The 16,491-nt window shown below is 42.0% G+C and overlaps 1 protein-coding gene across 9 annotated transcripts in view; it reads left to right on the top strand.

The window, feature by feature from the left end:
• Nucleotides 1–48: 48 nt before the first annotated feature.
• Nucleotides 49–16,491, top strand: part of C1H2orf76 (chromosome 1 C2orf76 homolog) — a 54,810-nt gene continuing 38,367 nt past the window's right edge. Inside the window, exon 1 of one of the 9 annotated variants that reach the window (XM_087856140.1) lies at nt 49–116. The gene's annotated coding sequence lies outside the window, so the exon portion shown is untranslated. Of the gene's footprint in view, nt 117–2,210; nt 2,285–9,039; nt 9,086–16,491 lie in introns of those variants that run through there. The other 8 variants (XM_087855963.1, XM_087856070.1, XM_087856000.1 and 5 more) reach the window with 8 other exon arrangements.

Here is a 16,491-nt window from a genome sequence, read left to right on the forward strand (position 1 = left end):
GCCAGCTCTACGCTGGGGGGCGTGTCCAGCCTCCGCGGCGCGGCCAAACCTGCCGGAACCCACGTGGGTTTGCTCGCACACGCGCGTTGAGAAGCCGAAGGGGACGCCGGGAACAGGTGGGGCCCGCGGAGGTCGGGCGTGCTTTTTGGAGAGGGTTCGCAGGTTCCAGTCGGGGTCAGAGCTCGGCCGCTGTGGGGAGTGGACCGCGGGGCAGAGGGGTGGGGGAGGTAGCTAAAGAGCAGAGACTTTAAAATTGTTTCATTCAGTCTTGTGTCTGGAGTGCAGAGCCTGGAAGTTGCGCCCCTATACAAGTAACCTCTCAGGCCTGGGGAGGACGAGTGGTCTCCGCCCCTCACGGGGAACTAGAGGAGACCCTGCGGGACAGGTCCGTGGAGAACTGCGCGATGGTGGGAAGCTGGACTGGTTCCCAGAAAAGCGAAGCCAAGGCCTCTTCCTCTGAGCTTTTGGCACGTTCTGTGATCTAGTATGTTAGTTTGCAGTCCTACGCTGCACATTTTTCTGTGCATTCCTCCACCTGGTGCTTTAAAGGCAGTGCTGGTGTCTTATTTGTCTTTAACAAACTTGGCCCGGACCCGGTAGCCAGCAAATGTTTGTTAAGTAAATGACTCTTCATTCATAAATGTTTACTGAATTCTTTGCTACCTAACTTGGCGCTCCTTTAGACCTTGATACAACAGTGGAGGAAACAGATAAATTCCTGCTACTTATATTGGGGATAATAGTTGATAAAATAAGTAGAAAATTTGTTGGGGGTTAGGGAGTTGGAAGTTTACAGTTTTACACGGGAGGTGGAGGGTAAGGGAAGGTAACATTTGAGAAAGCCCCTCAAGGAGAGGAAGGAGCATTCCAGGCAGAAAATAAAGTGTATAGGTGTGAGCAAAGAGTGGAGAGAAAGGGGGGAAAGAGGTGTCAGAGTGGCTCGCTAATGCCGAGCTTGGCCTTTTATAGGAACTAGAGGGATTTGGACTTTTCCCATTTTGAGATGGGAAGCCAGAGGCTTTTAAGCAGAGGATGATGAGACTGACGGGAGGCACATTTTTGCAAAGTTGTTGTAGAGGCTGATGCTCTCCATGGGAACAGAAGGGAGCAGCACAGGTGGCTGGCAGAATTTGAAGATGATGAGAATTTTCTGGTGGTTACAAAGCTGGGTGAAGGGAGGGAATTGATGGAAAATTCCTTGGAGATCATTTACAAAGAACATTCCTCTCCAATTCCTAATTTGTGTCAACAGGACTAGACTACAAATCCTCACACACGTCCCTAGCCCCCCCCCCCCCTCACCGTTTACAGCCGCAAGTGTTTAGAAAGCAAGGCCAGGTGGAAGCTTTCAGATGTAACTTCTAACTAGTGTTAGGCCACCCTTTATAAAGATGCAGTAGCAGGGAACAAATCTAGAGGCTTAAGTCTATGAATAATTTTGGTAGAGAAAGCAAAGCCAAACAAATTAACAAAAAGTTTGGAGTTAAACTTGGGGAGATAACATTTGAATCTTAAGAAATATAGGTTTTTCCCCCAAAGTGGCAGTTCAGAGCTGTTCTTCCCCCCCCCCCCCCTCCTAGGCACAGATGAAGCCTGGATTCATTTTTGTTCCATCCTTTAGTGCTTATGGATTCCTTGATGGGAATTTAGATGATTGGCTATGTGGGTCAGATTTATAGTTACATGTATCTTAAAGTCATTAGGTTTTAACATTAGGTTATTGTGTTTAGCACAATAGCACAATTAGGTAAGTCTGACAATGTAACTTTATATTCCTCAAAGATTGGTTGATGTCATTGAGTTTTGTTTGGACACTGTGGAAAGCAAAGCTAGTGTTTTAACTTGGCAATCACCAGTTTAAGTGAAGTTGAGTTGTTGCTTGCTTGTTTGGAATATACTCCACTTTCCTAAAAAAACAAACAAAAACCCCCAATTTTCCACATGGTAGTTTTGTGCCCAAGTGAGTGCACAAAAATTGCTTAATGCAACTGAAGTATAGAACTAGTAAGGATTGTGGGACCCAGGGAGCAGGGTGCTAAGTGGTTTTCCTTGTTTCAGGACCCACCCTAGGCCAGGTTTTGAGATAGCTGAAGGCAATGCTCTTCAGCCTGCGTCCTACTTCCTTCCCTCATTCCTTAGGGACACATTTTGTGTGATTTCCACCTGTGGAAATGCTGCCTTAAGGCCTCCATTTACTGTTTCTCTTCTAGGCAATTGGAATGGCATTTAACTTTTAAAATAAAGAGATGATAACAAGCCAGCATCTGAGATTTAATTTTTTAAGGTAAATTTTTTAGAGTATATTTGGGGGTCGATAACTTGTATGAATTTTAAATTCTATATTTTGATAGCATTGGAAAGGAAATTGCTCTTCATATTCCCAGAAAATGCAGGTTCCTCAGCTATGTTTATATCCTTGCTAACAACTAGCACACTTCGTAATAATTTTATTTACGATCATTTTTATTTATTCTGTCTGATTTCTCTCCCCTATGTAAGCCAGGGAAAATAGGGATCACCTTGTATTGGTCAGTGCTCTATCTCCAAGTGCCAGGAACTTCTTAGGCACTGAGCAAATGACAGGTGATGAACAGAGTCCTTTGCTCTCTATGAAATGTAGTCATTCTGATTAGCCGTGAACTTGGTAACTAAGTTTATGGCACCGAATGTGCGACTGTAGGTTATGGTAGAGTAGATGAATTCTGGTGCAAGGACCATGTAATCTCTTTTTATCACTCCTAGCTGGAAACAGAAGACAAAACAAATATTAAGGGAAGTTGGGGACCCTGATGAGCCACCTAATCAGCCTAATTGACCCTCCCCATTAGTAGAGAGGCTCATGTCATTGCTGCAGGCTGCCCTCACTTCCTTAGAGTGCCAATTTCAATTACTCACAGGCTACACTTGCTGGGTCTCAGTGTAGAGTCAGACAGGCAAGATACATGAACAGGTGAAAGCAGTTCTTGCTCAGTGGGTGTGAATAGTAGTTTTGTAATATTAGGTTTCTTGATGTAAACTGAACCTCTAATTTCTAAAAGCAACCTAATCATTAAAAAAAAAAAGGACTACAGTTACAGTAAAGCTTTACTAGAAGGCTAGGGGTAGAGTACTCACAAATGATGAATTATATCCCTTCGGTATTTATTTTCCCTTCTTGGAATGTGATTCTTGAGGCATGGCTCAAGCAAAGGTGGGAGGAGATTAGTGTGTTTTAAAGGGAAGGAAGGAAGCACTTGGGAAATGCGTCTGGGATAGGAGGTGGGCAGAGTTGGGGGCGTTTGTCTTGTGAAGGCAGAGGGAGGTAAGAGCTGAGATGGGATAAGAATGCAGCATGGCTTTTCTCCCCCGCCTCCCCCCTCCCCCCATTCTTTTCGATTCCTCTGTCTCTTTAACTTTTCTGATGGCATAACTCCTCTTCTGGAGGCCAAGCACCTGCAAGTCTTAACCAGCCCTTCCCATCTTCCATTCTCTTGTTCCTTTGGGTATTTATATTCAGAGGAATTGTAGCAAGCTGGGTGTGAGAGAAAGTGTGTGTGTGACTCACATATGTGTGATTCGCTCCTTTCCCAAGTCCTGTTTCTGTCCAAGCTGACATGGTGGGGTGGTGGTTTGGGCTGAGGTGAGGCTTGGATACCAGGGCTTGAGAGCAGGGGGTTGTGGGGAAGTGTCCTACACTGGCTGGGAGTAAGGAAGGAGAGAAGAATTTTTTTTTTCTTTTTTCTTTTTTTAAAGATTTTATGTATTTGACAGAGAGCACAAGCAGGGAGAGTGGCAGGCAGAGAGGGAGAGGGAGAAGCAGATTCCCTGCTGAGCAAGGAGCCGGATGTGGTGTGGGGGCTCATTCCAGGACCCTGGGATCATGACCTGAACCCAAGGCAGATGTGTAACCGGCTGGGCTACCCAGGTGCCCTGGAGACAATGCCGTTTTAAAAAACTTTATTTTTGAGATGATGCACTAAAAACAAGAACAACAAAAACACAAAAAAAAACACTAATTTTTATTTTGAGGCAATTGTAGTTTCACATGCAATTGTTAGGTAACACACAGATCCCTTACACCCTTTACACATTTTCTCCCAATGGTAACATCTTGCAAAACTGTAATGCATACTACAATCAGTGCATTAACATTGAAATACAGAACATTTCTATTATCAAGGAGCCCTTGTATTATCCTATGATAAATCTGTGTGATTTAAAAAGTTAGAGCTTTTGCAACTATATTACTGGTTACATAAATTTGGCCATTATAATGTGCAAGCAATTGTAAAAAAAAAAAAAAAGTCAAGTAAATGCTTGTTTTTATAACAGTTCTCATTAAAAATATTCATATGATAATGTCTATAAACAGCACCACTTTTATTACAGTAGATGTAGTGTTGTGATAAATTGTTTAATGGGGGAAAAAGCTTTTCATTATGATGTTAGCTGTGGGTTTGTTATATGTGGTCTTATGTCTACCCTCTTCATTGAGAGTTTTTGTTATAAACAGATGCTGAATTTTGTTAAATGCTTTTTTTACATCTATCAAGATGATCATGGTTTTTATCCTTCAGTTTGTTAATTTGGTGTATCACATTGATTGATTGTGGATGTTAAACTGTACTTGCATGCCTGGAGTAAATCCCACTTGATTGTGGTGTATGGTCTTTTAACGTATTGTTGAGTTGGGTTTGTTAATATTTTGTTTGGGATTTTTGCATGTGTGTTCATCAGGGCTATTGGCCTATAATTTTCTGGTTTTGTTTTTGTTTTTTTTGTTTTTTTTTTAAAGATTTTATTTATTTATTTGACAGAGATAGAGACAGCCAGCGAGAGAGGGAACACAAGCAGGGGGAGTGGGAGAGGAAGAAGCAGGCTCACAGCAGAGGAGCCTGATGTGGGGCTCAATCCCATAACCCCGGGATCATGCCCTGAGCCGAAGGCAGACGCTTAACCGCTGTGCCACCCAGGCGCCCCTGTTTTGTTTTTTAAGATTTTATTTATTTATTTGACAGAGAGAGAGAGACAGCAAGCGAGAGAGGAAACACAAGCAGGGTGAGTGGGAGAGGAAGAAGCAGGCTTCCAGTGGAGCAGGGAGCCCCATGTGGGGCTCGATCCCAGGACCCTGGGATCACGCCCTGGGCTAAAGGCAGACGCTTAACAACTGAGCCACCCAGGCGCCCCCAGTTTTCTGGTTTTGGTATCAGGGTGATGCTGGCTTTCTAAAATGATTTTGGAAATATTCCATCCTTTTCATTTTTTCAGAATAATTTGAGAAGGATGGGTACTAACTCTTTAAATGTTTGGTGGAATTCATCTGTGAAGCCATCTGTCCCCAGACTTTTGTTTTTTGGGAGTTTTAAAATTACTGGGTCAATTTCATTACTTGTAATCAGTCTATTCATATTTTCTATTTCTTTGTGATTCAGTCTTGGAGGGTTGTGTGTTTCTAGGAATTTATCCATTCTGGGTTTTCCAATTTGTTGGCATATTATTGTTCAAAGTACTCTCTTTGATTCTTTGTATTTCTTTGGTGTCAGTTTTAAGTTCTCTTTCATTTCTGAGTTTATTTGGATCGTCTGTTTTTATTTTGTTTTGTTTTTGATGAGTTAGTCTAGCTAAAAGTTTGATTTTTGTTCATTTTTTCGAAGAGCCAGCTTTTAGTTTTGTTGGTCTTTTCTATTTTTTTTTTTTTGGTTGCTATTTATTTATTTCTGCTCTGATTTTTGTTATGTTCTACTGAATTTGGGCTTTGTTTATTCTTTTTCTGGTTCCCTTAGGTTTAAAGGTAGACTGTTTATTTGGGATTTTTCTTGTGTCCTGAGATAGGCGTGCATTGCTATGAAGTTCCCTTTTAGAACTGCCTTTGCTGCATCCCATAGGTTTTGGAAGGTTATGTTTCCATTTTCATGTGTTTCAGGTATTTTTTGATTTCCTTTTGATTTCTTTGTTTGAACCATTGGTTAGTCTCCATGTGTCTGTGTTTTTCCCAGTTTTCTTCTTGTAATTGATTTCTAGTTTCATACTGTTGTGGTCAGAAAAGATGCTTGATTTGATTTTGGTCTTCTTGAATTTATGGAGACTTGTTTTGTGGGCCAACATGTGATCTGTCCTAGAGAATGTTTCATATGCACTTGAAGAGAATGTATATTCTGCCTTTGGTTGAAATGTTCTCTGTATATCTGTTCAGTCCATCTGGCCTAATGTGTTGTTTAAAGCCAATGTTTTCTTATTGATTTTTCTCTCTGGATGATATGTTCATTAATGTAAGTGGGGTATTAAAGTCTCCTACTTTTATGGTGTTATTGTCAGTTTCTCCCTTTATGTCTATTAATACTTGCTTTATGTATTTAGGGGCTCCTATGTTGGGTGCATAAATACTTATGAATGTTATATCCTCCTGTTGGATTGACCCCTTCATCATTATGTAATATTCCTCTTTGTCTTTTGTTACAGTCTTTGTTTTAAATTCTTTTGTCTCATATGTGTATTGCTACTCCAGCTTTCTTTTCACTTCTGTTTGCATGGAATATCCCTTGCTATTCCTTCACTTTCATTCTGTGTGTCTTTAGAACTGAAGTGAGTCAGTTGTAGTTCACATATAGATGGGTCTAGTCGTTGTTATTGTTTTTTTTTTTAAATTCCCTTATTTTTTTTTAAGATTTTATTTATTTCTGTGACAGAGAGACAGCCAGTGAGACAGGGAACACAGCAGGGGGAGTGGGAGAGGAAGAAGCAGGCTTCTAGCGGAGGAGCCCGATGTGGGACTCGATCCCGATCCCGGAACGCCGGGATCACGCCCTGAGCCAAAGGCAGCCGCTTAACGACTGCGCCACCCAGGCGCCCCCGGTTGTTGTTTTTTTTTAATCTGGTCACCCTGTCTTGATTTTTGCATTTAGTCCATTTACATTTAAAGTAATTATTGATATGTATGTATTTATTGCTATTTTTGTTGTTTTTTGGTTGTTTTCGAAGTTCTCTATGCCTTTTTTCTTCTCTTGATCTCTTCCCTTGTGGTTTGATGATTTTCTTTAGTGTTATATTTGGTTTCTTTTCTTTTTTTTTGTATGTGTGTATCTGTTGTGGATTGTTGGTTTGTTGTTACTGTTAGGTTCATATTTGAGATATGTTTGTTTTAACCTGATAGTGCTTACGTTTGAGTGCATTTTATAAATTTGTTCCTTTTTATTGTCAAGTAATATTCTATCATATGGATGAGCTAGTTTAATGATGCATTTGCTGAAGGACATCTGTATTGCTCCACGTTTTGGCCATTACCAATAAAGCTGCCACTGGTCACTTACGTACAGATTTTTGTGTGAACGTGTTTTTATTTTTCTGAGATAAATGTCCAGGAGTGCAATTCTGGGCCATATTGCCATTTCATGTTTGGTTTTGTAAGAAACTGCCATTGTGGCCCTACCATTTTACATTCTTATTAGCAAAGAATGAGAGATCCAGTTTTTCCACATCCTTGCCAGCCTTTGGTGTTATCACTCTTTTCTGTTTTAGGTATTTTGATGGATTTGTAGCAGTATCTTATTGTGATTTTAATTTACTTTTCCTAATGGCTAATGCAGTTGAACATCTTTTCATGTGCTTATTTACCATCTATGTATCTCTTCTGTGAAATATCTTTGTGTCTTTGTACATGTTTTAATTGTATTTTTTCAGTGTTGGCTTTTGAGGGTGTTTTATGTATTCCGGGTACTAGTCCTTTGCTGGATATGTGGTTGGCAAATATTTTCGTACTGCTTTTAGCTCGTCTTTTCATCCTTTTACAGAGTCTTTCATAGAGCATAAGTTTTTAATTTTTTCTGAAATCCAGCTTACCAATTTTCCCTTTTATGGATTGGACTTCTGGCATCTAATAACTCTTTGCCTAGTTCTATATCCTGAAGATTTTCTCCGATTTTTTAAAAGTTTTATAGTTTTGCATTTAATAAATGCAAATAATACAAATAACATAATTTTTGTATATGGTGTAGGATTTGGGTTGAGGTTCTTTTTTTTTTTCTTCAGGTTTTTATTTAAATCCCAGTTAACACACAGTGTGATATTAGTTTCAGATGTAGAATTTAGTGATTCATCACTTACATATAATACCCAGTGCTCATCACAGCAAGTCCACCCCTTAACCCATCCCCCTACCCACTTGAGGTTCTTTTTTTCCTCTTGATGTCTAATTGCTTCAGCACCACGTTGAAAAAATATCTTTTCTCTATTGAACTGTTTTTCGTCTTTATCAGTAATCTGTTGGGCATATTTATGTGGTCTTTTATTGGGTTTTCTGTCTGTTCTATTGACATATGCATCTATGCCTCCATCAATACCATGCAGAACTGATTACTGTAGGTATGTAATAAGTCTTGAAATTGGGTAAACAGATTCCTCCAACTTTATTTCTGTTTTTCAAAAGTGTTCTAGCTATTCTAGTTCCTTTATTTTTCCATATAGATTTTGCAACAAGGTCTTATGTCTACAAAAAAAAATCTTTTTGTGATTTTGGTAGGAATTGCATTAAATTTGTATATCGGTATGGGGAGAATTGATGTGTTTACTCTCAGGTCTTCTAATACATGAACTCCGTATGTTTTAACTTTTATTTTGATCTTCTTTAATGTATTCGATCAGCACTTTGTACTTTTTAGCATATAAGTCCTGTGCATGTTCTGTTAGACTTATGCTTATTTGTTTTTGAGTGATTTGCAAATGGAATAGTATATATATTTTTTAAAGATTTTATTTATTTATTGGACAGAGAGAGACACAGTGAGAGAGGGAACACCAGCAGCGGCAGTGGGAGAGGGAGAAGCAGGCTTCCTGCTGAGCAGGGAGCCTGATGCGGGGCTCCATCCCAGGACCCTGGGATCATGACCTGAGCTGAAGGCAGATGCTTAACGACTGAGCCACCCACGTGCGCCAGAATAGTATTTTTAATTGTGTGCATGTGTTCATTGCTGGTATGTAGAAATACAATTGGTTTTTATATTTATTTTGTATCTGTGACTTTGCTGAATTCACTTATTCTAGAAGGTTTTTTTTTTTTTCTTGTAGATTCCTTTGGGTTTTCTCTGTAGATAATCATGTCATCTGCAAATAGGTACAGTTTTATTTCTGATTTATGTATCTTTTATTTCCTCTTTTTGTCTTACTGCACTGGCTAGAACTTCCAGTATTGTGTCGAGTAAGAGTGATGAGAGAGAACAAAGAGTATTGAGACTAGATGTTCTTGCCTGTTCCTCATCTTAAGAGGAAGGTATTTAGTCTTTCACCATTAAGTAGAATGTTAGCTGTGTATTTTATGTAGATATGCTTTATCAAGTTGAGATAGTTCCCCTCTATTCCTGTTTTCTGAGAGTTCTTATCATGACTGGATGTAGAAATTTGTAATATGCTTTTTTTGTTTTTGCACTGATTGATATGATTATGTGATTTTTTTCTTCTTTAGCCTTTTAATGTGACAGATTACATTGATTACTTTTTGAATATTGAGCTAGCATTGTTTCCTTGGAATGAACACCACTTGGTCATGACGTATAATTGTCTATATTGCTGAACTCTGTTTGCCAATATTTTAAGGATGTTTATATCTGTATTCATAAGGTGTATAGGTCTGTAGTCTAGAAGGATTCTGTCACCCATAACAAGCCTGGCCGGGTGACTGATCCTGACCTGAATGCCGTGCACTGCGAGGTGGTGTACTGATCACTGTAGCTAAAACTGGGGACAGATTTCATACCACCTTTTCTAATTGGAGGACTCGTTGTAGGGAGAACTACCCATAGGGTACACTTGAAGTAATGAGCCAGTTAATCTTCCTGGACGCTCCCCCTGCATAATTAATTTTAGTTTTGGGGTGATTGCACGGTTGGTCTGCTTGTTCGTTACCTGAGAGCTTGCGCATGGTGTTTTTAGAAACACCTGCAGGTCTAAGATGCAAATAACAGTGTTTTTGGGAGGGAGGCAAGTTAATACTGCCTTCCAGAACAAAATGCCAGGCCTAAGGGTGCACATGGTATCCTTGGAAAGAAATTGCTTTACAGTTTATGACTGGGATCCACTTGGCCCAGAGGGCACAAGGCGTCAAGGCCTCCAGTGTGACCTTTGGCCAGCTGGTAGGCATTAGGGTTTTCACTTGAGTACACATTATTGCATTTGGAAATTATTTTTGGAGGGACTGCCTGAGGACAGTCAGTCTGGTCTGTCTTGTTTGTCTGTGCCACTAGCTGAGTGGCATTTGTCTGTCTCATGGGGTGGCTGTGAGAAGGCGGGGGCACGGTGGTAAAGAAACCACCTGGAGATGTTGACGTGGGAGCCATAGGAGCTGGGATATGTGTTTCTGATAGACTGTTCTGGTAATGGTGAGCCTACTGTGGTCAGAGCCATCTTTCAGGAGTTGGCAGATGCAGGTATCTGTAAATTGGAGGCACTTAGGATAGTTTGGGAGAAATTCAGCAGGGTGTTTTGCTTCATTAGGATTTTTGCAGGGAGTTTTCAAGACAGAAGATCGCTAATGAGCGACCCCCCCCCCCCCCGCATCTCCTGGGGGTATACGTTGTTCTCTGGGTGGACGCCATAGATGCTGACGTTATTTCTCTTCCTCTACCGCTACCAAAAATCTGTGTGTCTCATTCCAGTAGCTGTAACTTTACCTTCTAATCAGCTCCCAGTCCCTGAAGGGATTATTTTTTTTTTCTTAAAGATTTTATTTTTAGGTAATCTCTGCACCCAACATGGGGCTCGAACTCACGACCCCAAGATCAAGAGTCGCACAGTCCACCGACTGAGCTGGCCAGGCGCCCTCCTGAAGGGAATTTTTATAAAACTCACAGAGACCCTTTATGTCCCCCACTTGGGCCTGCAGTGTATTTGAGTGGTCATTATGCCTGTGGTCTGCGGCCTGGTCAGTTCAACAAGGGAATCCAGAATTCAAATCCCCTAAGCCCCTTTTGGCTCCTTGTCATATGGAACGTGTAGCAATTAGGCTGGCAGGGGGATTTCTGTAGAGAAAAGAAAGAAGCATTATACAAAGGAATGGCCAGGGTGGAATTCCAGGATTTCACATTGGTCGGTATAAGCCCCCCTGCCCTGCCCCCATCCTGTTTGTTCGGATCATTACCCGGGAAATGGCTGCAAGAGGACGGTCCTTTTCTGGGGGCAGCCACATTCAGTGCACAGACTGCTGCCCCACGTTATGTGCTCCCAGAGGTCGGGCAGGTAGGCTGAGAAATCTTCTCGAGTTAATTTTTCAGCAGGCTTTTTCAATGCGTCGTGATGCCAGATGGCTGTGGATGGTAGAGAGGAGTGGAAAGTCTACGGACTACCTCGACTTTTAGCCCATTGTTCCTTAGATAAAAGATGAACCATGGTCAGACTGCAAATAGGATGGAAAAGCAAACACATGGTGCGGATTCATTTCAAGGGTCACAGTGGCGCGACCGGAGTCAGGTGATTTGGAACATGAACACTGAACCTGGAAAAGACTGCCATTGGGAGTGTGGAGTTCTGAGAGGAGGTCAAAGGTCGAATGTCGTATATCAGCCGGAGCAGGCAGGGGCAGCAGTCTGTGCCATGTGGCCTCCCTCACTAGGGGACCAACTCGTCAGCTTCTGGCTGGAGTCACAAGGCTGGTGGTGGCGCTGCCTCAGAGGTGAAGTTCTTTCTGTTGTGCCCATGCATGAGGACAGACCGAGGCGGCAGTGGTGGCGGTCTGGGCGGTGTGGGCTCCAGCAGGAGCTGGAGGCCAGGGGTTCTCACTGGAGAGCAGGCCCTTGTGTGGGCATCTAGGTGAGTTACCCAGGTGGTTCAGTCAGCAGCTGAGAATTGTCACAGTTCACAGCCTAGGGGATAGTTTTCCAAGAGGCAGATCAAACCACTAGGCCTTTGGTGACATCTCAAACGTCAGTAAAAAATATAAGCTCCATCTGTGGGAACATTAGCCAGGGTTGTGGGAACGGCCTTGAGTTCTGCCCACTGAGCAGAGTGACCCTGTCCATTTTTGGTTCTTCACAGGGAGGGGAGGCAGGGGAGCTTGTCGTGGTGGCATTTCTCTACCTGTAGCTCTTCCCGATGGGGGGAGAATCCCCTCTGGCACCACATACAGGGAAGTGTAAGTAAATGGAACATACCATTCATACATTCATGTGTAAAAACAACAGTACTTTGGATTGGCCTGAAGGGTCCCATCCACTGGGTCGTGTCAGTCTCTTTCCCACTATGAATCCTGTCCAAACCCCATTGGCTGAATCTGAGTACTTCCTCCTAGCACAGGACCAGGTAGGATGGTACGTGGGTGCCTGTATCCACAGAGCCATGAAAGTTTGAGCCCTTCCCCTCCCTGAAGTTCCCCAGCATACTTGGGTGCATAAGGCCTTCAGTCTGTCTTAGGGATAGGGAGACAGACCCCAGCCTACCCATAATCCTCCTCCTCAAAGCAGATGTCAGGATAGAGGGTGAGGGGAGGGATTGGGGGTGCACAGCAGGAGAGCAGCTCTGTGCCAGTAAGCAAGGCACGCTTTTAGTTCCAAGTGGCTTGGTGGCTATTCATGGCTCAACTTAATGCACTTTTCAGTCACCCGAAGCTCTAGATCCTCGTTGCTGACATCATTTGTTTTGGCTCCGGGCATTCCTTCACTGTTCAGCCGCCACAGTCACATTGCCTCTCATCAGAGAGGTGGGTGATATGCAGCATCGTCAGGGAGAGTGACCCATGGACAGCCAGAGCACCCCTGGGCAGCTCCTTGCAGTCCTACCCTTTGCTGCTCATGCTCTAGAAGTGAATTAACACTTTCTCCTCCGCCCCCACCGCTTGCACAGGAGCATTTGCTGCCAGATCCCAGGGGATCTTCTTATATCCCTTAAGCCCACGAGACCTTTGCCTGGTCCAAAAAGCCATGTCTGTGGCAGCATCCATTCTTGTCAGCAGCGGCTGCCAAGAACTGCGAAGAACGGGATTTTACCCGACTTGAAAGCCGACAGTCAGCCTGTCACCGTTTGCCAGACACTGTCTCTGGGGTCAGAGACAAAGGACTGCCTCTATACAGCACAGCCAGAAGCATGAGTTGCATGTTTGTGTCTGTGCTTCTTGCCCCACAGATCCCATGGGGGCAATGGGAAGGGCCCAGAAGGATGCCATCCCTTCAGTGGGTTTGAGTCAGGTTGGAGAGCCCTGAGTTCGGGTCATCCCGATCTCATGCTGGCCGAGGATGGTCGTACCGCACAGCCCACAGCCCACAGCATGAGCATCGTGTGTGTGTGTCTTTTCTTGCCCCATGAGTGTGCAGCCATAGAACGCTGAGTTTAGGTAATCCTAACCTTTTTGTAAAGTGCTGTGAGCCAGCCTGCCCAACCTCAGCCCAGAGGGAGACACTCCTTTTATTGTACTGGACAGTACCAAACCTGCCTTCTCCTCTGCAGGGAGAGGATATCTCAGTGTTTGCTAGACACACACCTGTGCATAGATCGTTCAGAACTCAAGCAGCCAGTTCCTCATAAGAGATACAAAAGTGTGAGATCTGTGGAGAATCGCCTCCCAACACACAGTGCAAGGACCAACATCCTCGCTGATCATTGTGAATCAAGAAAAATAGAATTTGTATGCAGTGTACCTTGTTTAAGAAGGGAAGTGTGCGAAATATTCTTTCCGAAGAGTTAAGTGTCTAGCCCCTTTGGAAAACTCAGCTGTCCAGGATAGGCTGTTCTTTGAGAGTCTTACTTGCCTTGAGTCCAGGACACAAACTGTGATTTTGTGTATTTGCCCCAACTTGAGGGTCACAAAGGCAGATCTGTGGAATTATAGGTGTTGATTTTTCAGGGGGTAATATACGCAGAGTGAACAGCATTCAACAGTGTGTTGATTAGAATTGCTTATGACCCTTCCTCAGGAAAGGGCAGCTGCTAATGGCATTATGCAATGAAGTACTTGTAACACTGAGAGGCATTTGGTAGCCATCAGATCTAGCTAATATTCTAATATTTATTTTGTGCATACTGTTATGTGAACACCTAAGAAGGAAGATTGTTTTTCTTAACCTACCTAAAAAAAGAAGAAAAAAAAAAGGTTGAGGTTAAAGACTTTAAAATCATTCATAAGTTAATACATTGAAAATGATTTTCTCAAAAGTTTTATGTCCATGAAAGATGGGTAAACTGAATTTTCTTTTTTTTTTTTTTTTAAGATTTTATTTATTGGACAGAGAGACAGCCAGCGAGAGAGGGAACACAAGCAGGGGGAGCGGGAGAGGAAGAAGCAGGCTCATAGCGGAGGAGCCTGACGTGGGGCTCGATCCCAGAACTCCGGGATCACGCCCTGAGCCGAAGGCAGACGCTTAACGACTGCGCCACCCAGGCGCCCCCTGAATTTTCTTTTCTTTTTTTTAAGATTTTATTTATTTGATAGAGCGAGAGAGCACATGCAGGGGGAGCAGCAGAGGGAGAGGGAGAAGCAGGCTCCCTACTGAGCAGGGAGCCTGATTCGGGGCTCCATTCCAGGACTGGGATCATGACCTGCGCTGAAGGCAGACGCAGCGGCCCCCTGAATTTTCTAATAGTGCTTTGATTTGAATTTTACAACTAAATATTTAGAAAAAGGCCAAGCGGCTTTCAAATGCTTATTTAATCCTTGCATGGCCTTAGTCTATAAATGTATACTTAATTTCATATTTTAAAAATGATGCTTTTGAAAAAATTTAAAACAAATTCCTGTTCATTTTTTCCCATTTGTATTATAATGACCAGCTTTTACTATTTCATTGTCACCAAGATCTATTTTTATTTTTTAATTTAATATTTTAAAAGATTTTATTCATTCGAGAGAGAGAAAGAGAAAGCATGAGAGGGGGAGGGTCAGAGGGAGAAGCAGACTCCCCACTGACAGGTAGCCTGATGCATGGGACTCAATCCTGGGACTCTGGGATCATGACCTGAGCTGAAGGCAGACACTTAACTGACTGAGCCACCCAGATGCCCCTGAGATCTATTTTTAGAATAAAATTTTGTTCTCCCTCTAAGAGTTAAAAAAATAAAAGAAACGCTTTTGAAGTAGGCCAGAAGAGATTAAATTAACATTTCACTTTTAGTCATAATCTTCAAAGTGATGTGATTTTAATTTATGAACTTCATAATTATTCTTATGAACTTTAGTTATATAGAAATATAAAGTTATTAATTGACCAAGGCTGAGTTCTTAAAAGGTGAACATTTATCATTCACCGACTTAGGATGCTAGATGCTCATTTAAGAGTAATAAAAAGAGCGGTTTTTTTCCCCTCTCCTTCCCCAGTCTTAAACAACTTTTTTTTTGGGGGGGTGCGCTAAATGACCTATGGATGATATTTAGCAATACGTATGATTATTTACTCCACAATCAGTAAGGTGCAACTGTACAATCATTTGCATTTCAGTGATTGTCATCTTAGCAGAATTTCTTTTTCACCCTACTTTTATACCTGACCATCTGTGCCACTTTAGTTCCCTCACATAAAGGAACAAGGAACTGTATTTCTTATCCTCTTTTTATTGACTTGTTTCAAAAAGAAAGGCGAATGGACTTTTTGCCCTGTGATGTTAGTTCCTAACTCTACAGGCAAGCTAGGCATTTAGTGCAATATACATATATATTCTTCTTATTTGGTTAGAACAATACTTTTTTGAAAGTTGTACTTTTTTCATGTGGGCAACACAAGCCTTTTTTTTTTTTTTGTAATTTTTAAAATTTTTTTATTTTACTTTTAAGTAATCTCTACAGCTAACATGGAGCTTGAACTTACAACCCTGATATCAAGAGTCGCACGCTCTACTGACTGAGCCAGCTAGGGTCCCATATAGTAAGATAGACTTTGAAGCAAACTTGCTATATGGCAGTTTTGGTTTTATAATATTTACATTTAGGAAGTAGATACAACTTTACCAAGATTTTTAGTTTTTCCAAAATGATTCACCCTAGGAGTCTGTTAAAATTCAAGTCCTATCCACCACTTCTCGGAAACCTGCGGGTTGCAGGAAGGAAGGTCACCCAGTGCCCTCTTCTGTCTGGTGGTTATAAAATCTCCTCCATGTTAACTGCTTGAATGTTGAGTGCTTTCGTACTGTCAAAGCTTCTAATACTTAACTCATTTTGGATTCCATTCTCTCATAAAAAGGTCAAGAGCATGCTTCAAATGCTTTCAAAGGCACATCTCCTTTTTTGGGGGGGAGGGTAGTAAAGTCAGTCTTCATTATTTGCATATTCGTTGTGAATTCACCTACTCACTAACTCACTAAAATTTATTTGTAACCCGGAAAGCAAGACTCAGAGTTTTTTGGTTGAAATGTGCAGAATAGTGAAAACTTTGAGTTACCAATATTTACATTCCCAGCTGAGGTCAAACCAGCGGACCTTCTTGTTTCAGCTCTCATATTGTAAACAAGGGTCTGGTTTGCGTTCTCTTTAGTGCCATGCTTTTCACATTTGTGTGCTTTTTTGGCGATCTCGCTATTTAAAACAACCCCCACCTGAAGTGCTGAAGT

The sequence above is a fragment of the Ursus americanus genome, chromosome 1 (genome assembly GCF_024610735.1).
Source record: "Ursus americanus isolate L20-20 chromosome 1, mUrsAme1.1.p, whole genome shotgun sequence".
NCBI lineage: Eukaryota > Metazoa > Chordata > Mammalia > Carnivora > Ursidae > Ursus > Ursus americanus.